At 40.0% G+C, this 21,419-nt stretch overlaps 1 protein-coding gene across 1 annotated transcript in view; it reads left to right on the top strand.

Moving 5' to 3' along the window:
* Positions 1-2,915: 2,915 nt before the first annotated feature.
* Positions 2,916-21,419, top strand: part of eys (eyes shut homolog) — a 683,137-nt gene continuing 664,633 nt past the window's right edge. Inside the window, exon 1 of the mRNA XM_061958758.1 lies at positions 2,916-3,031. The gene's annotated coding sequence lies outside the window, so the exon portion shown is untranslated. The remainder of the gene's footprint in view (positions 3,032-21,419) is intronic.

Here is a 21,419-nt window from a genome sequence, read left to right as displayed (position 1 = left end):
ATACTTTTGGCAATATAGTGTATATACGTAATGTACTAATGGGCACATTTATAGTAACATTTAATATTTATGAATTGTTTGGATGTTCATATATTCCCATGAAGATGAAGAATGACCATAATCCTCACAAAGACAAGGGGTAGGGAGTTGAGATTGCATAAAAAACATATTAAAAAAATCCATTCCTCATGTCTTTCATAATGATTGTGAACGGAGGCAAAATTTAAAAAAAATAAAGTGCAGTTCTCCTTGTAAAACAGGGAGGAAAGAAGAAGAGGACCCAGCTAACTGGACGCATTGGGTTCTTATGTACACAATTAGAAAACCACTTTACAGTATGACACATTGGTGATAATAAAAATCCGATGCAATGTACAAACATATGATACAAAAAAATCGGACGTGACATTCAACGTACCGTATTTTTCGGAATATAATTCACACCGGAGTATAAATTGCACCGGCCGAAAATGCATAATAAAGAAGGAAAAAAACATATATAAGTCGTACTGGAGTATAAGTCGCATTTTTGGGGGAAATATACTTGATAAAACCCAACACCAAGAATAGACATTTGAAAGGCAATTTAAAATAAATAAAGAATAGTGAACAACAGGCTGAATAAGTGTACGTTTTATGACGCATAAATAACCAACTGAGAACTCGCCTGGTATGTTAACGTAACATATTACGGTAAGAGTCATTGAAATAACTATAACATATAGAACATGCTATACGTTTACCAAACAATCTGTCACTCCTAATCGCTAAATCCCATGAAATCTTATACGTCTAGTCTCTTACGTGAATGAGCTAAATAATATTATTTGATATTTTACGGTAATGTGTTAATAACTTCACACATAAGTCGCTCCCGAGTATAAGTCGCACCCCCGAACCAAACTATGAAGAAAACTGCGACTTATAGTCCGAAAAATACGGTAAACATAGCCTTTGGTTATTCTGTTTTTTATGTCAATATACAGTAGGTTTCATAGTACCACACCTCCAGAATATACTGTATTTCATGCAGGTCACAGAAGTGTATAAATCAGGGGTGTCAAACGTACCGTACGAGGGTGGGATCAGGCCCGCCAACAGGTTTTATCCGGCCCGCGGGATGAGTTTGCTAAGTATAAAAATGAACCTGAAATTTTTTAAATGAAAGAAACTGCTATTCTAAATGTGTCCACTAGATGTTGCAATAGCAATTCTTTGTATGTTTGTAGATCAGTGTTTTTCAACCACTAGTGTGCCGTGAGATACAGTCTGGTGTGCCGTGGGAGATTCTCTAGTTTCACCTATTTGAGTTAAAAATGTTTTTTACAAACTTGTAATTATAGTTTGCAAATGATGTGTTGTTGTTGAGTGTCGGTGCTGTCTAGAGCTCAGCAGAGTAACCGTGTAATACTCTTCCATATCAGTAGGTGGCAGTCGGTAGCTAATTGCTTTCTAGATGTCAGAAACATTGGGAGGCAGCGTGCAGGTAAAAAATGTGTCCAATGCTTAAACCAAAAATAAACAAAAGGTGAGTGCCGCTAAGAAAAGGCATTGAAGCTTAACGAAGGCTATGCAGAACAAAACTATAACTGAACTGGCTACAAATTAAACAAAAACAGAATGCTGGATAACAGCAAAGACTTACTGCGGAGTCCACAAAGTACATCTGAACATGACATGACAATCAACAATGTCCTCACAAAGAAGAATAAAAACAACTGAAATATTCTTGACTGCTAAAACAAAGTAGATGCGGGAAATATCGCTCAAAGGAAGACATGAAACTGCTACAGGAAAATACCAAAAAAAGAGAAAAAGCCACCAAAATAGGAGCGCAAGACAAGAACTAAAACACTACACACAGGAAAACAGCAAAAAAAGTCTAAATAAGTCAGGGCGTGATGTTACAGGTGGTGACAGTACACCTACTTTGAGACAAGAGCTATATTGATACATAGTTGGTTATGCTTTAAAGTCATATCCAACAATTGCGACGACGACTTTTTACTGTCAACTGAGTTTCGTTTTTTAATGATTTCTGCTGGTGGTGTGCCTCCGCATTTTCTCAACGCAAAAAATGTGCCTTGGCTCAAAAAAGGTTGAAAAACACTGTTGTAGATGATGCTACGTTTGTACAAAATAAACCACATGATGTTAGTACATCAGTTGAGGAAAATTATCAAACTACATAAATAACATACTATAATTTGATGTTGATAAAATGTTTTCATCTTGATAGATTGAAAATGAACACCAATGAGTTGACTGATGAACATTATCACATCATTTATTCAAAAACATAAAAATAACGAGAAATAAAGATAGAATACTATTAACAGCAACATTTAAGTGTAAAAAACAAAAAACAATATGACTTGTACAATTTCAGAATGTGCTTGTTCTATTTTCAAGCAAAGAAAACAATCTGAAGTTGTCTTTATTTTTAAGTTATCGTGCTGTTATTTTAACAGTCCGGCCTACTTGGGAGTAGATTTTTCTCCCTGTGGTCACCCCATCTAAAATGAGTTCGACACCCCTGGTGTAAATTTTCAATCATATATCAAATTTACGCCATGAAGGCAGTCTAGTGTTTCTTTGTTAGCCATATCCGCCATGGTCCATTCAAGCCCTGCTTCTAGGCCCACCAAAACATGTTTATTTTATCAGCCCATCCTTTCGTCACCTGCACGTGCTTATTGTCATTTACAGTGTCAGCGCGAGTTGTTTACGCACGACAGTGCCTTGGCTCGGCTACTGAATATTTACTTAAGCCTAATTGAATAATCAATCAGGCGGCCCTGAATCTCCGCCCCGTTGTGCCCCAGAGGGCCTCTCCCCTGCAGGCAGGCCCGCCTCTAGTGCTCGGCGTCTGATCACGTCTCCTAGCAACACGCTTCCTCCTGCGCGCCCGCTAAATGGCTCAGCTGTCCTTGTTCCCCAGGGAGAGCCGCATCTCAACTCTGAATAAGTAACTCTGCGAAGCGATGCCGCAGATCGCCGTCCCAGGGCGAAGATCCTTTTCAACTTGATGGTGAGCATGCTTCCTACCAGCAAAGACCTTCTAGTCTAATTGACAGCCAGCAGAGACGAGCCCGTGCTGCTCCGCGCATACAGCAGCAGATGGTCCTACTAGTCCGATTACCCAGCCATGCTAAATCCTAGGTCTAGCCTTTGTAGGAAAGAAGCAGACAGACACATCTATCGTGTGTAATGCTAATCTGTTGTTTAAAGGAGGCTTTTTTGGCCAGAAGTCTAGTCCGGATTAGCGCAGTGTGCTTACCAAACTCAATCACTTCCTTCCAAATCTACTACTGATTGAAACTTCCAACGGGTTGTCATACACATATTCGCTGATGTTTTGCAGAGATCCGAATAACTGGCGTTTTTATGCTCAAATTTGGTATGGCACCTGCCAATCATACCAAGAAAAGTACATTGCATCACACTTTTGCACGGCCACTTAGTGCTTGGCAGTAGGCGGAACTACCGAGGCAGAAACATTTTGACCAAAAGCACAGAGTTAAAGTTGTCTCGAGGACATAAGAGCATGGTTGGTGGTAAACTTTCTAAACTTAAATGAGAACACGACGGAAATCATTTTATTTGACTCAAAAGTCAGCACGTTGGAAGAGGGGTTAGTGCAGGGGTCGGCAACCTTTACCAGTCAAAGAGCCATTTTGACCAGTTTCACAAATTATAGAAAACAATGGGAGCCGCAAAAAATTTTGAAATTTTAAATGAAATAACACTGCATACAAAGGTTTTTTTTTTTTGCTTTGTGCTATGTATAAACCAGGGATCTCAGACACGGTGCCCACACCTTTTTATGAAATTTTTAAGCTGGTGCGGCACGCGAGTTTTTAATGAATAGCGGTTGTCAGCGTCATGCGTGCCGTGATGGTACAGCATATAGTGCCCACTACAATTAGCGTGCCTGATCAGCTACATGTTGAATGGGGCTTTCGCTTGCTCACGTAGGTGACAGCAAGGCATACTTGCTCAATAACCACACAGGTTACACTGACGGTCGCGGTATAAAAAAAACTTTAACACTCTTACTAATAATGCGCCACACTGTGAACCCACACCAAACAAGAATGACAAGCACATTTCGGGAGAACATCTGCACCGTAACACAACATAAACACAACAGGACAAATACCCAGAATCCCATGCAGCCCTAACTCTTCCGGGCTACATTATACACCCCCGCTACCAAACCCCGCCCACCTCAACCGACGCACAGAGAGGGGTGGGGGGTTGATGTGTGAGGGAGCAGGCTTGGGGTGGGGGTGGAGTTTGGTGGTAGCAGGGGTGTATAATGTAGCCCGGAAGAGTCAGGGCTGCATGGGATTCTGTTCTGTTGTGTTTATGTTGTGTTAAGGTGCAGATGTTCTCCCGAAATGTGTTTGTCATTCTTGTTTGGGTTTGGTTCAAAGTGTGGCGCATTATTAGTAAGAGTGTTAAAGTTGTTTTATATGGTCACCGTCAGTGTAACCTGTGTGGCTGTTGGCCAAGTATGCCTTGCTGTCACGTACGTCTGCAAGCAGAAGATGTGTATTGTATAACAAGTGTTGGGCTGGCACGTTATTAATACAGATTGTAGAGGGCGCCAAATGTTGTACCATTATGGCACGCCCTTATTATAGCTGTAAGGGTGAAAATTGGTGAATATTAATCCCGGGAGTTTTCTGCGAGAGGCACTGAAATCCGGAAGTCTCACGGGATAAATTGGGGGGTTCAACAAGTAAGCTGCTGAGCCGCATCAGAGTGATCAAAGAGCCGCATGCGACTCCGGAACCACGGGTTGCCGACCCCTGGGTTAGTGCATCTGCCTCACAATACGAAGGTCCTGAGTAGTCTTGGGTTCAATCCCGGGCTCGGGATCTTTCTGTGTGGAGTTTGCATGTTCTCCCCGTGACTGCGTGGGTTCCCTCCGGGTACTCCGGCTTCCTCCCACCTCCAAAGACATGCACCTGGGAATAAATTGATTGGCAACACTACATTGGCCCTAGTGTGTGAATGTGAGTGTGAATGTTGTCTGTCTATCTGTGTTGGCCCTGCGATGAGGTGGCGACTTGTCCAGGGTGTACCCCGCCTTCCGCCCGATTGTAGCTGAGATAGGCTCCAGCGACCCCAAAGGGAATAAGCGGTTTAAAATGGATGGATGGATGGAAAGTAAAACAGAATGCTCCCCCCAGTGACCTGGACCCCCCTGATGCCTTATTTAAAACCACCAGTCACACATCTTGGATTTAAGTTCGACAAATATTTTAAATTGGAGCAGCAGGTTTAGTTTTTAACATCTAAGACTTTTAGGAACAATTCAATCAGTCTTATCTTTTAACGACTTTGAGCAGGTAATCCGTGCTTTTAGTTCATCACGTTTGGACTACTGCAACTCCCTCTACGTTGGAATGAACCAGGACTCAATCGCTCGATTGCAGTTAGTCCAAAATGCTGCTGCTCGCCTTTTAAGTGGCACTAAAAAACATGAACACATTACCCCCATGTTAGCATCCCTTCACTGGCTCCCAGTTCATTTTAGAATTAATTTTAAAATATTGCTGTTTGTTTTTAAATCTCTTAACGGAATAGTGCCACAATATATGTCACACCTTTTAAAAATGTACATCCCTCAAGTTCTCTGATCAGTTTCTTCTTTTCGTCCCAAAAACCCATTTAAAATCCAGAGGTGATCATGCATTTTCTGCTGTGTCTCCAAAACTTTGGAACAATGTCCCTATTGTTATTCGGACGGCTCCCTCTTTAATGACTTTTAAATCACGTCTTAAAAAATATTTTTACTCTTTGGCTTTTAAACCAGCACGAGAGTTGTGTGATGTTAGTTTATTTTATTTTCTCTGATGTATTTTGTGTATTTACTATTTTATAGTTAAATGTTTTATATTACTGACTCTTCTAGTATCTTTGTCTTAACTTCTGTGCAGCACTTTGTGAAACTTATATTGTTTTTTGAAATGTGTTATATAACTAAAGTGGATTGGATTGAAAGTTAAAGTACCACTGAAAGTCACACATGCACTAGGTGTGGTGAAATCATCCTGGTGTTTTTGTTAAATGTTTTGCTTTGAAAAATGTAACTATAAGCAAGTTGCAAACAGCCCTTTTAAATCTACATGTTAAATCGAAATATCAAATGTTAAACATGAATGATAAATCTAAACCTTAAAGGGAACATTATCACAATTTCAGAATGGTTAAAACCATTAAAAATCAGTTCCCAGTGGCTTATTATATTTTTCGAAGTTTTTTTCAAAATTTTACCCATCACGCAATATCCCTAAAAAAAGCTTCACAGTGCCTGATTTTAAACATCGTTATAAACACCCGTCCATTTTCCTGTGACGTCACATAGTGAAGTCAACACAAACAAACATGGCGGAAAGAACAGCAAGCTATAGCGACATTAGCTCGGATTCAGACTCGGATTTCAGCGGCTTAAGCGATTCAACAGATTACAAATGTATTGAAACGGATGGTTGTAGTGTGGAGGCAGGTAGCGAAAACGAAATTGAAGAAGAAACTGAAGCTATTGAGCCATATCGGTTTGAACCGTATGCAAGCAAAACCGACGAAAACGACACGACAGCCAGCGACACGGGAGAAAGCGAGGATGAATTTGGCGATCGCCTTCTAACCAACGATTGGTATGTGTTTGTTTGGCATTAAAGGAAACTAACAAGTATGAACTAGGTTTACAGCATATGAAATACATTTGGCAACAACATGCACTTTGAGAGTGCAGACAGCCCAGTTTTCATCAATTAATATATTCTGTAGACATACCCTCATCCGCGCTCTTTTCCTGAAAGCTGATCTGTCCAGTTTTGGAGTTGATGTCAGCAGGCCAGGGAAGCTAGGGTCGATAGCTCGCTCGTCTGCGGGAACAAACTGCCGCCATTGCTTGCCGTGCTACCGAGGTCCTTTGTCCCTGAATTGCTCACACACTCCGGCAGATTCAATGGGAGTCTGGCGGCAGATTTCTTTGACTTTATCATTGGAAATGCATCTGCTTTGAGTGTCGCAGGATATCCACACATTATTGCCATCTCTGTCGTAGCATAGCTTTCGTCGGTAAAGTGTGCGGAACAAACGTCCAATTTCTTGCCACTTTCGCATCTTTGGGCCACTGGTGCAACTTGAATCCGTCCCTGTTCGTGTTGTTACACCCTCCGACAACACACCGACGAGGCATGATGTCTCCAAGGTACGGAAACAGTCGAAAAAACGGAAAATAACAGAGCTGTTTTGACTCGGTGTTTGAGAAAATGGCGGATTGCTTCCCGATGTTGTGACGTCATCCCTCCGAGAGCGAATATTAGAAAGGCGTTTAATTCGCCAAAATTCACCCATTTAGAGTTGGGAAATCGGTTAAAAAAATATAAGGTCTTTTCCCTGCAACATCAAGGTATATATTGACGCTTACATAGGTCTGGTGATAATGTTCCCCTTTAAGTAGATTTTACCTGTATCGCCCTTTTCTACCTACATTCACCCTGACCTGGGAGTTCAGTATCTTGTTTAAGGATACGTTGACATGGTCACAGGGGGACTGAGGATCGAACCTGCAACCTTCAGGTTGGGAGACCACCACTCTATCACCTGAGCGTGCTGCCCATGGCTAATGTCATATCTAAATTACAATTTTTTCAAATCTAAATTGGAATTTTCAATCGAAAAACACCAAAGTGTTCCAATGTGTGAATGTGAGTGTGAATGTTGTCTATTTGTGTTGGCCCTGCGACTTGTCCGGGGTGTACCCTGCCCGAATGCAGCTGGGATATGCTACCCCGTGAGGGACAGACGGTAGAAAATGGATAGAAGAATCAATTGTCCCGCCAACTGCAACGCTAATTATTTAGGAAATATGCAAATATTGCATATGCTATATGCAATATTTTTGCAATATGCAACAAAAACCTAATCAGTGGCCTTGTGGTTAGTGTCCGCCCTGAGATCGGAAGGTCGTGAGTTCAAACTCCGGCCGAGTCATACCAAAGACTATAAAAAGGAGACCTATTACCTCCCTGCTTGGCACTCAGCATCAAGGGTTGGAATTGGGGGTTAAATCACCAAAATGATTCCCAAGCGCGGCCACCGCTGCTGCTCACTGCTCCCCTCACTTACCAGGGGGTGGAACAAGGGGATGGGTCGAGTGTAGAGGGTAATTTCACCACACCTAGTGTGTGTGTGTGACTATCAGTGGGCTTTCCAGCACCCAAAGACACGGCCCCATTCCTGACTGCGAAGAGGATGTGAATGAAAGAAATGTTTTGTTTAAAATACATATACAGTGTATTGCAAATGTATGTATTTTAAAGTTGCAATTTCTTTACTCAAACAGTATCTTCTGGACGGTTTACAACAGTTATGTAGTAGTGTTGTCCCGATACCAATATTTTGGGACCGGTACCGGTACCAAAATGTATTTCGATACTTTTCGATACTTTTCTAAATAAAGGGGACCACAAAAAATTGCATTATTGGTTTTATTTTAACAAAAAATCTTACGGTACATTAAACATATTTTTCTTGTTGCAAGTTTGTCCTTAAATAAAATAGTGAACATACAAGACAACTTGTATTTTATTAGTAAGTAAACAAACAAAGGCTCCTAATTTAGCTGCTGACATATGCAGTAACATATTGTGTCATTTATCATTCTATTATTATGTCAACATTATTAAGGACAAGCTGTAGAAAATGAATGATTATTCTACTTGTTCATTTACTGTTAATATCTGCTTACTTTGTCTTTTAACATGTTCTATCTACACTTCTGTTAAAATGTAATAACCATGTATTCTTCTGTTGTTTGATACTTTACATTAGTTTTGGATAATGCCACACATTTGGGTATCAATCCGATACCAAGTCGTTACAGGATCATACATTGGTCATATTCAAAGTCCTCATGTGCCCAGGGACATATTTCCTGAGTTTATAAACATAATATAAGTTAAAAAAAAAACAAAAGAAGATGTTGTGATGCCAAAAAATATCGACGTAATCATAGTAGTATCGACTACATACACTCCTGTACTTGGTATCATTACAGTGGATCTTAGGTGGAGATTCACCAATGGCGTTTGTTTACATTTTGAGCTACGGTGAGCTACGGTGTGTAGTGAAGCATGTTTAGTTTCTTACTATTATCATCCTGCAGGGATGATACTTGTAAGAAACGTACTTTATTTGTCGCCATGGAGGCGAGGATTAGTGATTTAGAAGTAGCTAAAACAATGCCGATTGCAGATGGACTTTAGCTGCTAGTGTCATGACTTGGACTATGGAGTTTTTGTTTTGCCAAGATGCAAGTGAATTTGGATCGGACATGGCTTGAAGGTGGGTACATGATTTATTTATTACTATCAAAAAGGAACAAACGAAAAGTGCGCACAATGGCGGAGGTAAAAAAAACTTGGCGAATGAAAACAAAACTTGCACAAAGGCAGAAACTGAACACGAAATAAAAAAATACACTTACTGTGGCATGGGACCGTGAACAGGGCTTGAAACGAGAGGATAGCAGGGTTAGAAAAGATATGACACCAGGATGAACAACAGAAAATGAAAAACTTAAATAACACAGACATGATTAACAACAGGTGCGTGACTCAAAACAGGTGCGTGACATGACAGGTGAAAACTAATGGGTTGCTATGGTGACAAACAAGAGTGCATAATGAGTCCAAACGTGGAACAGGTGAAACTAATGGGTAACCATGGAGACAAGACAAGGGAGTGAAAAGCCAGAAACTAAAAAGTCCAATAACTAAACAAAACATGACTAAAACAAAACATGATTACACAGACATGACAGCTAGCTAGCCGGCCATGTCTTAAAGCGCCTCTTCCTGAGGGCGTTTCAGTGTTAAAACGTCACCTTTATCGTCAGTTTTTAAGACAAAATGTGTCCGTTCTCCCTTTTCTGTCTACACACTGTGTCTGTTTGTAAGTACTCTGTGAATGTGTGCTGCCGAACATGCTCAGCCGCTCCTAAAACCATCAATGACACATTGTGACGACGGGAGGCGGGGTGGTATCGTACTGAATATTATTCATTAGTATCGCGGTAATATACTAATACCGGTATAGCGTACAACCCTATTATGTAGATATTCAAATGTGAAGCATCCTATCCCAGTACTTTATCAATGTTTTTTACTCTCAATAACTGACAATAATGAACAGTGACATGTTCTGAACAAGCTCAGCACACATAGAAATTGTATTTTGAAGAACATAAATTGGAGCATTTTTTTTTTTTTAATAGCATTTCTTAGGCACTATAATCTAATTAGTTCTGTTTTGACTGAGGGCCAAGTCAACCCACTTACAATAAAAATGTGTTTAAAAAAGAAGATCGATATCAACTCAAACTTTTTAAATTAAAAACAAATGCATGGTGAAGCATACATAACCCAACTGCACTGCCAATAATTGCAGTGATAGCAATCATGCACAAAATTTTCTTTTTTTCTATTTTTTAGGTGAATTAAAGGTTACAGAAGTAGGGCTACGGCAAAGCAGTGACGTTTCTGAGCCTTCCTGAGCCAAAACAGCACAAAGTTGGCAAACACTGAACAGTGTGTAATTCATGCAGTAATGTGCCCAATGCTGTTAGAAAGTCACAAAGCAATTTTCTTGCTCTGTGAGTGTACAACCCACAACTAAATCATGATTATGTGACTGTGCAAGCTCAAAGGCCAGCTTTATATTCTTTGTACCTTGCCCTAGAAGTTGTGAAGTGATTCTGGAAATAATATATGGTATTTACCCCAAAGCAAACTATCTGTATTATAACGGTTCTACACAACAGTGCACAAATATACAGAACTCGGTAGACTCCACAGCAAAGGCCTAATGAATGCATTGTATCAGACAAAGACAAACTACTCTCAAAGGGAAAGTCAAATCGGTGACACTGTGCTGCTGCAGTCCAAATTTACTCTGAGTCAAAGTCTTTTTTTTAAGGCATTTGTGCTTGGAAATATCCTGTGTAGTTACAAAGGGAAAGAATGAAACAGAAAAAGACAGGTGGAAGCCAAAGTCAACAAGTCTGACACATTAATGGACAAAACCAGTGAAGTTGGCACGTTGTGTGAACCGTAAATAAAACAGAATACAATGATTGGCAAATCCTTTTCAACCTATATTCAATTGAATAGAATGCAAAGACAAGATACTTAACATTCAAACTGGAAAATGTTATTTTTTGCAAATATTAGCTTATTTGGAACTTGATGCCTACAACATGTTTAAAAAAAAGCTGACATAAGTGGCAAAAAAGACTGAGAAAGTTGAGGAATGCTCATTAAACACTTATTTGAAAAACATCCCACAGGTGAACAGGCTAATTGGGAACAGGTGGGTGCCGTGATTGGGTATATAAGCAGCTTCACAAACAAGGATGGGGCGAGGGTCACCACTTTGCAAACAAATGCGTGAGCAAATTGTTTAAGAACAATATTTTTCAACCAGCTATTGCAAGGAATTTAGGGATTTCACCATCTACGGTCCGTGATATCATCAAAAGGTTCAGAGAATCTGGAAAAATCACTGCACGTACGCAGCAATGCTGAATACCAACATTGAATGCCCGTGACCTTGGATCCCTCAGGCGGTACTGCATCAAAAACTGACATCAGTGTATAAAGGATATCACCACATGGGCTCAGGAACACTTCAGTAAACCGCTGTCAGTAACTACAGTTTGTCGCTACATCTGTAAGTGCAAGTTAAAACTCTCCTATGCAAAGTGAAAGCCATTTATCAACAACACCCACGAACGCCGCCAGCTTCTTTGCGCCCGAGCTCATCTAAGATGGACTGATGCAAAGTGTAAATGTGTTCTGTGGTCTGACGAGTGCACACTTCAAATTGTTTTTGGAAACTGTGGAGGTCGTGTCCTCCAGACCAAGGAGGAAAAGAACCATCCAGATTGTTACAGGTGAAAGTTGAAAAGCCAGCATCTGTGATGGTATGGGGGTGTATTAGTGCCCAAGGCATGAGTAACTTACACATCTGTGAAGGCACCATTAATGCTGAAAGGTACATACAGGTTTTGGAGCAACATATGTTGCCATCCAAGCAACGTTACCATGGACGCCCCTGCTTATTTCAGCAAGACAATGCCAAGCCACGTGTTACAACAGCATGGCTTCATAGTATAAGAGTGCGGGTACTAGACTGGCCTGCCTGTAGTCCAGACCTGTCTCCCTTTGAAAATGTGTGGCGCATTATGAAGCGTAAAATACCACAACGGAGACCCCTGGACAGTTGAACAACTTAAGCTGTACATCAAGCAAGAATGGGAAATAATTCCACCTTCAAAAATTGGTCTCCTCAGTTCCCAAACGTTTACTGAGTGTTGTTAAAAGGAAAGGCCATGTAACACAGTGTTAAAAATGCCCCTGTGCCAACTGTTTTGCAATGTGTTGCTGCCATTAAATTCTAAGTTAATGATTATTTGCCAAAAAAAAATAGTTTCTCAGTTCAAACATTAAGTATCTTGTCTTTGCAGTCTATTCAATTGAATGCAGGTTGAAAAAGATTTGCAAATCATTGTATTCTGTTTTTGGAATTGGGTGTTAAATCACCAAAATGATTCTCGAGCGCGACCACCGCTGCTGCTCACTGTTCCCCTCACCTCCCAGGGGGTGGAATAAGGGGATGGGTCAAATGCAGAGGGGAATTTCACCACACCTAGTGTGTGTGTGACTATCAGTGGTAATTTATGAAAAATAATTTTGGTCCAGAGTTTTTCTGTTTGTTTGATATTGTCATTACTGCCATAAGAGTTGGAAGAGTGTACTACAACGGAGTACCGCTGTGGCCTATATGGACTACAGCTAGAAAAAGATATGTTTGGCGGCGCTCTAAGACAGTGTTTTTCAACCACGGTGCCGCGGTCGTGAGATATTGTCTGGTGTGCTGTGGGAGATTATGTAGTTTCACCTATTTGGGTTAAAAATATTTTTTGCAAACCAGTAATTATAGTCTGCAAATGATGTGTTGTTGTTGAGTGTCGGTGCTGTCTCGAGCTCAGCAGAGTAACTGTGTAATACTCTTCCATATCAGTAGGTGGCAGCCGGTAGCTAATTGCTTTGTCGATGTCGGAAACAGCGGGAGGCAGTGTGCAGGTAAAAAGGTATCTAATGCTTAAACCAAAAATAAACAAAAGGTGAGTGCCCCTAAGAAAAGTCATTGAAGCTTAAGGAAGGCAATGTAGAACGAAACTAAAACTGAACTTGCAACAAAGTAAACAAAAACAGAATGCTGGACGACAGCAAAGACTTACTGTGGAGCAAAGGTGGCGTCCACAAAGCACATCCGAACATGACATGACAATCAACAATGTCCACACAAAGAAGGATAAAAACAACTGAAATATTCTCGATTGCTAAAACAAAGTAGATGCGGGAAATATTGCTCAAAGGAAGAAAAGAGAAAAAGACACCAAAATTGGAGCGCAAGACAAGAACTAAAACAGCAGGAAAACAGCAAAAAAGTCAAAATAAGTCACGGCGTGATGTGACAGGTGGTGACAGTACACCTACTTTGAGACAAGAACTATATTGATGCATGGATGGTTATGGTTTAAAGTCATATCCAACAATTGCGACAACGACTTTTTACTGTCGACTGAGTTTCGTTTTTTAATGATTTCTGCTGGTGGTGTGCCTCCGGATTTTTTTCGACGCAAAAAATGTGCGTCGGCTCAAAAAAGGTTGAAAAACACTGCTCTAAGATACATCAAAGGGTCACACTGCTAAATTGTAGTTATTATTTTTAATCTTGTTCTACATTGTATCATCATTCACATGTTGAGAATACAGTCTCAGTGTTAAGTTATACAACAAATAATGAAACAATTGTTTTCCATCATCCAATGAACATTTAGCGTGCGTGTGCAAATCACCAGGACGCATCATAAAGCTGGGTTTACTTCACTAAAGTTGAACAGCGTCGCTTGTAATGCTTCTTCTCACAGCTCGCCGAAGCTGTTCCCTCTTGTTCCATTACCCTGTGCAATATTTCAAACTGATCCACTGTCAAAACGTCTTTTTTATAGACGCTTTTTGGATGAGCGATGGCACAATTTACTCAGTGAGAAACGCTGTGTTTCCTGCGTCTAATGTGTCACCCACTTTTAATGCGAGTCAGCAGTAGGAAATATTGGCAGCGACTTCGGCGTCACTTAGAGCGTTAGCCACAGTCCAAATGCTTTCATGGGGTATTTTCATAATAACATACAGTGGACTCGGTCTGGACCAGTCCGAGGTGTGGACATAATGTGCTTTTTAAAATGATCTTCGTACATAATTTAGAGGGTTGTCTGTCTTGCCTCTGGTGAGGGCGGTCGCATTTTTCTCCGCTCCCTCCTTCCCAGCTTGCTCTCTTCGTTTTGTCTGTCTGAACTTTTTTGAAGCCTCTTTCTTTGCGCTGTCCTCAAATCTAAACATCAAACATGGATATGATCAGCTGGAGTCTCGACGCAATTGACAAAGTCTTTTCGACAAGGAAAAGAGGTTCGGGGGAGCCTGGCTGCCCTGATGGAACCATTGCTGTGGGGTACGTGAGAGACTCCTGGGATGAATGGAGAATCATGTTCCTCTCAGTCCTCTCCATCGAGGACGTGGAAGACATCTACCTATTTGGAACCGTGATCGCGGGGCACCTGCTGATTGGGCTGGGCATTGCTCTGGTGTATCGTCAAATTCGGAAGACAATGGCAGCCACTCAAGGGGCCCAAAGGCTTTTCGTCGCAATGGAAGGATTGGGTCGGGCTGTGGGAACTGTCGGAGGCCTGTGCAGGTTTCGAGAACCTTCCTATAATTGGTGCTATTTTCCCTGTGACTGCTACTAAAAATGTAGAACGCATTAACTATGTTTTTTATAATCTGTTGAGACTAACCAACCTGACTTGTGATGCTGTTGAGGGGCTTGCTGAACAACTTGCCCCAACTTCCCTCATGGCCGTCCAGAACCGCATAGCCCTTGACCGTATCCTAGCCAAGGAAGAAGGTGTGTGTGCAATGTTTGGTGACCAATGCTGTACCTTCATTCCTAACAACACCACCCCCGATGGCTCGGTCCAGAGGGCCCTGGAGGGCCTCCTTGCCCTGTCTAAGGAACTTACTGAAGTTTCCAGTGTCTCTGACCCCTTCAAAGATTGGCTCCAAAGCACCTTTGGAAGGTGGTCTGACCTAATTAAGTCTGCCCTGATCCCCGTTGGAGTTTTCTTGGCCATCATAGCCTCATGCGGTTGCTTTATCGCCCCTTGTGCTAGGTCTTTATACACCCGCATCATTGTTAGAGCTGTAGAAGGTCAACCCCACCCTGTTTCTGGGTTTGCTATGTCACTGAAGGGGGTCAAGCAAAGTGGTGACTTTTGAGAAATGCGAGTTTCCTTCCCTGACAGTGACGACATTGACATAGATTCCATCCGTGTATCTCCCATGTAACTATGCTTTTATTTTTTTACTAGCTTGCTCAAAGAGGGGCGTATTTTAGAAGTGTTGTACTAGTGATAAAGATATTTTTAGAAGATCTGAAGGGGGAATTGTCGGAGGCAGATATTTACATATATCCGTATTTAAGTGTTACTTCTTTAATTTCATAATCATATTACAAAACAGCTAGTGTTTTTCTTCCAATTGTGGTCTTTTGGTTGTCTGCAAATACTGTGTGCTAACCTTGACTTTGGAATGTGGAGAGGAGAGATACTCCTTCTCCTTATCTGTTCTTTAGTCCAGATGCGGAGGACAATGGGCATGTGTTTGGGCTGAAAAGACAAGACAGCGAGGGTGGAAGGGAGAGAGACTTTATAGAATAGAAGGTTTCCATTTTTTAGGGCAGACCATCTTAGCTGCGCGATTGAATGTTCTATGCTGGACTGGTCTCATGATATTTACAAAGTTTTGCAAATATATTACAAAATACCTATTCTGTCTCTGGTGGTTGTTTTACTCAGCTTTAAGTGTCGTAAAGAGCTTGGGAGCGACGACCAGAAACTTGAATTCCATGGGAGGAACAACTGGTCCAAACGCAACAGAACACAGACTGCGTCGATTTCTGTTCTGAATCGCAAGATGGATCACATCTTGGAGAAGTTTGCTGAGAAGGAGAATTTAATTGAATTTGAGAGAAAACCAGCATGGACAATAGTGCAGGCAAGTCATTGTTTTCTGTCTGCTCGAAGAAAAACAACATCCACCTATGATTTGACTCACTCGAATGGCCTTGACGCTGTGTTATCAGGAACAGGCTGCTCTGAAAAACTCCCCCGAGGACTCCTCAACGACGGACGCTTTTGACCTCCCTTTTTCTCAACAAGCACCTGGTGTCGAACTTTGAGATCGGCCCCAGTCCACAAAAACACTTCAACATCACACCCAAGTTAATTGGGCATACACGTACGCACCCGCCCCTTCCCCAACCACCGCCTTCACCACCGCTTGTTTGCTCCAACTCCCCCTCCCTCTGTTGCAAGTTTTTTGTGACTAAATGTAACGTGTTTATGTTTGCATTGCAAATTAGGTTTTTTCCCTTGGACTCAGTCTGGACCCCCTCTTGCGGATCCAGCCTTTGACTGATATTTTTTTACTCTCCCCCCCTTTCACAATATCACCTTTTTCTCACCTTTTTTTAAGGAGTGCCGTAAAAATGGCTGCGCCGTCGGCGGTCTTGTCTTGTCTCCCTGTAACGTATGTCTGCTCTTAGTGGGACTGTACCGAAAATATACTTTTCAGTTCTTATGTGTCTTGTGCATGTTAAGAATTGACAATAAATCATCTTGAATCTTGAACCAATAAGAGGCCGTGCTGTTAAAATGTGAGCGTTGCATAAAGACATGAAATTGTTGAAAATAAAGTGACCAGACATATTGAATGTACCCGATGAAAAAAAAAAAAAAAAAAGTTATTCCACATGGGTGTCGCTTATGAATGAACATGAATGTTGGAAGAAAAAAAAAACGTGATCACGATTCTTTTAGGTTCCTCCCGAGTAGCCTGTTAACATGGGCACTTCATATTTGCTCTTAAATTATCTTGAACCGCTCTGCCGGAACACAGATTTATTTTTAGACGTATTGGTTTCTAAGGTATGTGGCCTTGTAGTGTAGCGATGACGACAGCAGTGTGGGCGCAAGTGTATTACTCTGCATCATCGGCTCCATTACGGCTTTTGCAGACTTTTTCCACCCTCCTTAGTTAGTCACCATTCCAGTTTATTTTCTTGCATTGGAGCAGGTGTTGTAATCCTGGTGGTGTATTTGTTGTTTATTTATTGTATGCATGAGCACAGTAAGGGGATTTCCATGAAGCAGTAAAAGGAAATGCAGACATTAACAAGAAAATGAGTTGACTTACAGTCTAGGTCAAAAGTTTACATACACTCGTAAAGAACATAATGTCATGGCTGCCTTGAGTTTCTAATAATTTCTACAACTCTTATTTTTTTTGTGATAGAGTGATTGGAGCACATACTTGTTGGTCACAAACAACATTCATGAAGTTTGGTTTGTTTATGAATTTATTATGGGTCTACTGAAAATGTGACCAAATCTGGTGGGTCAAAAGTATACATACAGCAATGTTAATATTTGGTTACATGTCCCTTGGCAAGTTTCACTGCAATAAGGCGCTGTTGGTAGCCGTCCACAAGCTTCTGGCATCACATGGCATCACATGGACAAAGATAAGACCTTCTGGAGGAAAGTTCTGTGGTAAGAGGAAACAAAAATTGAGCTGTTTGGCCACAAAAGCCAGAAATATGTTTGGAGGAGAAAAGGTGAGGCCTTTAATCCCAGGAACACCATAACTACCGTCAAGCATGGTGGTGGTAGTATTATGCTCTGGCCTGTTTTGCTGCCAATGGAACTGGTGCTTTACAGAGAGTAAATGGGACAATGAAAAAAGAGGATTACCTCCAAATTCTTCAGGACAACCTAAAATCATCAGCCCGGAGGTTGGGTCTTGGGCGCAGCTGGGTGTTCCAACAGGACAATGACCGCAAATACACGTCAAACGTGGTAAAGGAATGGCTAAATCAGGCTAGAATTAAGGTTTTAGAATGGCCTTCCCAAAGTCCTGACTTAAACGTGTGGACAATGTTATTTGTTATGTATATGTTATTTTGGCGGTTCTTGAACTCACCATAGTGTGGACTGTGATGCAACAGTTTGTTTACTTGTAAAATCTTCCACCCCTTCTTTGTCTCGTTTTGTCCACCAAAGGTTTTATGCTGTGTGTGAATGCTCAAACAGGAGCTTTGTTGATGTTATTGACTTGTTGGAGTGCCAATCAGGCATATTTTGTAAGTGCATGACTGCAAGCCAATCAATGCTAACATGCTATTTAGGCTAACTGTATGTACATATTGCATCATTATGCCTCATTTGTAGGTATATTTGAGCCCATTTAATATCCTTTACTTGTATCCTTTGTGTACATAATTTAGTTTTGCATGTCTCATGACACATTATCTGTATGTAATATTGGCTGCATATCAGATAGTTGTTTGTGTGCCAGGTTGTTCCAGACCACAGCAAACATTACCTAGCTTGCCAAAGACTGTAATAAATCCATGAGAAGAAGACAGCCTGTCGTTTCCTTAAACTTGGACACACACATCTATACCTTTGGCCATTAAAAGCCAGTAATTTCCAGGAGTTATCTCACCTTCTGAGTAGCCTCTGATTTACTAATGGTTTCTAATGTTGTAAAAATGTGTAGAATAAATATTACATTTCAAAATTTCTGTCAATGAAGATTTGCTTCACTCTGCGACACATAGCCATTTTGATAGTAGGCTAATATAGTTAATATAGACACTTACAGTACAGCATGTGTTGCCTTCATTATAACACTTCTATACGGATTTTCATTTTTTGCGGCTCCAGATAAGTTTTTTGTATTTTTGGTCCAATATGGCTCTTTCAACGTTTTGGGTTGCCGACTCCTGTTTTAGGTATAAACTTAGATTATACATTGTGTCAATAAAGTCATTAATGGACTTTTGTTTGTTAGGGTTCAAAAGGTCAATGTTGAGGTTTCCACATAAGAAAATTATTTTTTGACTGATTTCATTAAAGGTTGCCTTAAACCAGTTCTCAAATTTATCAATGTCTGACTTAGGTGATCTAAATATGCAACTGATTAATATGTTCTTATTTTTTTCATGACATATTTCAATGGTTAGACATTGTAAGATATTATTAATAGTTAATTACATTATTTTACCACTTTGTAATTGAAGTTCTTTATGTATGCAGCTACTCCCCCTCAATTCTTGTTGATTCTGTTGATATAATTTAGTTCACATGTGTCAAACTCAAGGCTCGGGCGCCAGATTTGGCCCGTGACATCATTTTACCTGGCTCGCAAACACCTGGAAATGTTATGCGTCAATAAAGTACTTAATATTTTTAATAGTATCCAATATTGCAACAAATATTACAGTATATTATCATACTTTCCAAACATGTTTTTTGTCTAAATAAAAAAAACAACTTAAAAATCTGCTCGACTCATGTTTTTACAGCAAACTACCCATCAAATTAATTAAAATGACAATACATTGTTCAATGTTCTTTACAGCATATTACTGTAAATTGAAAAAAAATACTGGTTTTTTTTTGCGTTCAAATTCTGTTGACTGAACAGCCATTCTTTACTGTAAAATCTTGTTTTTAACGGTGTTTTAAATGGAAAGACGGTACATTTGTTTTTACACAAACCTTCCCAATTGTTAGAAAGCCCGCTGTTTAATATGTTTGCGTGTATGCTTCACTGATGAGAGTATTTGGTGAACATAGTTTTGTCCTACTAATTTTGGCGGTTCTTGAACTCACCATACTGTGGACTGTGACTTAACAGTTTGTTTACATGTAAAATCATCCACTCCTTCTTTGTCCTATTTTGTCCACCAAACGTTTTATGCTGTGCGTGAATGCACAACGGTGCACTTTGTTGATGTTATTGACATGTAGGAGTGTCATATTTGGTCAGTGCATGACTGCGAGCTAATCAATGCTAACATGCTATTTAGGCTAGCATCATTATGCCTCTTTTGTAGGTATACTTGAGCTAATTTAATTTATTTTCCTTTGAACCTCTGTGTATATAATTTATATTTGCATGTCTCATGACACATTATCTGTATGTAATATTGGCTGCATTTCTGATATTTGAGTGGGTGCCATGTTGTTCCAGACAACAGCAAACATTACCCAGCTTGCTAAAGATTGTAATAAATCTATTAGAAGAAGACAGCCTGCCGTTTCCTTTAACTTGGACACACACATCTATGACTTTGGCCATTAAAAGTCAGTAATTTCCAGGAGTTATCTCACCCTCTGAACTAATAGTTTCTAATGTTGTAAAAATGTGAAGAATACATTTTACATTTCAACATTTCTGTCAACGAAGATTTGCGCCAGCCTGCGACATATAGTCAATTTGATAGTAGGCTATTATAGCCAATATAGACACATCACGTGTTGCCTTCAATATAAGACTCATATAAGGCTTTCCATTTTTTGCAGTTCCAGACAGATTAGTTTTTTGTATTTTTGGTCCAATATGGCTCTTTCAACGTTTTGGGTTGCCGACCCCTGCACTAGAGTCTTAAAACAGATTTCACCAACGTCATCATCTACTGCAGTGGTTCTCAACCTTTTTTCAGTGATGTACCCCATGTGAATTTTTTTTAAATTCAAGTACCCCCTAATCAGAGGGTTTTTTTTTTTGGTTGAAAAAAAGAGATAAAGAAGTAAAATACAGCACTATGTCATCAGTTTCTGATTTATTAAATTGTATAACAGTGCAAAATATTGCTCATTTGTAGTGGTCTTTCTTGAACTATTTAGAAAAAAAGATATAAAAATAACTAAAAACTTGTTGAAAAATAAACAAGTGATTCAATTATAAATATGTCCACAGAAAATCTAGCTGTCAACACTGAATATTGCATTGTTGCATTGTAATGAATGAAATAGCCTACTTGATTTGATGTTCAGTTTATCAACTTACATTCATATTTTCTTGAAGTATTATTCAATAAATATATTTATAAAGGATTTTTGAATTGTTGCTATTTTTAGAATAAAAAAATAAAATAAACAAGTGATTCAATTATAAATATGTCCACAGAAAATCTAGCTGTCAACACTGAATATTGCATTGTTGCATTGTAATGAATGAAATAGCCTACTTGATTTGATGTTCAGTTTATCAACTTACATTCATATTTTCTTGAAGTATTATTCAATAAATATATTTATAAAGGATTTTTGAATTGTTGCTATTTTTAGAATATTTAAAAAAAATCTCACGTACCCCTTGGCATACTTTCAAGTACCCCCAGGGGTACGCGTACCCCCATTT

The sequence above is a fragment of the Nerophis lumbriciformis genome, linkage group LG02 (assembly GCF_033978685.3).
Source record: "Nerophis lumbriciformis linkage group LG02, RoL_Nlum_v2.1, whole genome shotgun sequence".
Classification (NCBI taxonomy): domain Eukaryota; kingdom Metazoa; phylum Chordata; class Actinopteri; order Syngnathiformes; family Syngnathidae; genus Nerophis; species Nerophis lumbriciformis.
This window is presented reverse-complemented; position numbering and strand designations above follow the sequence as displayed.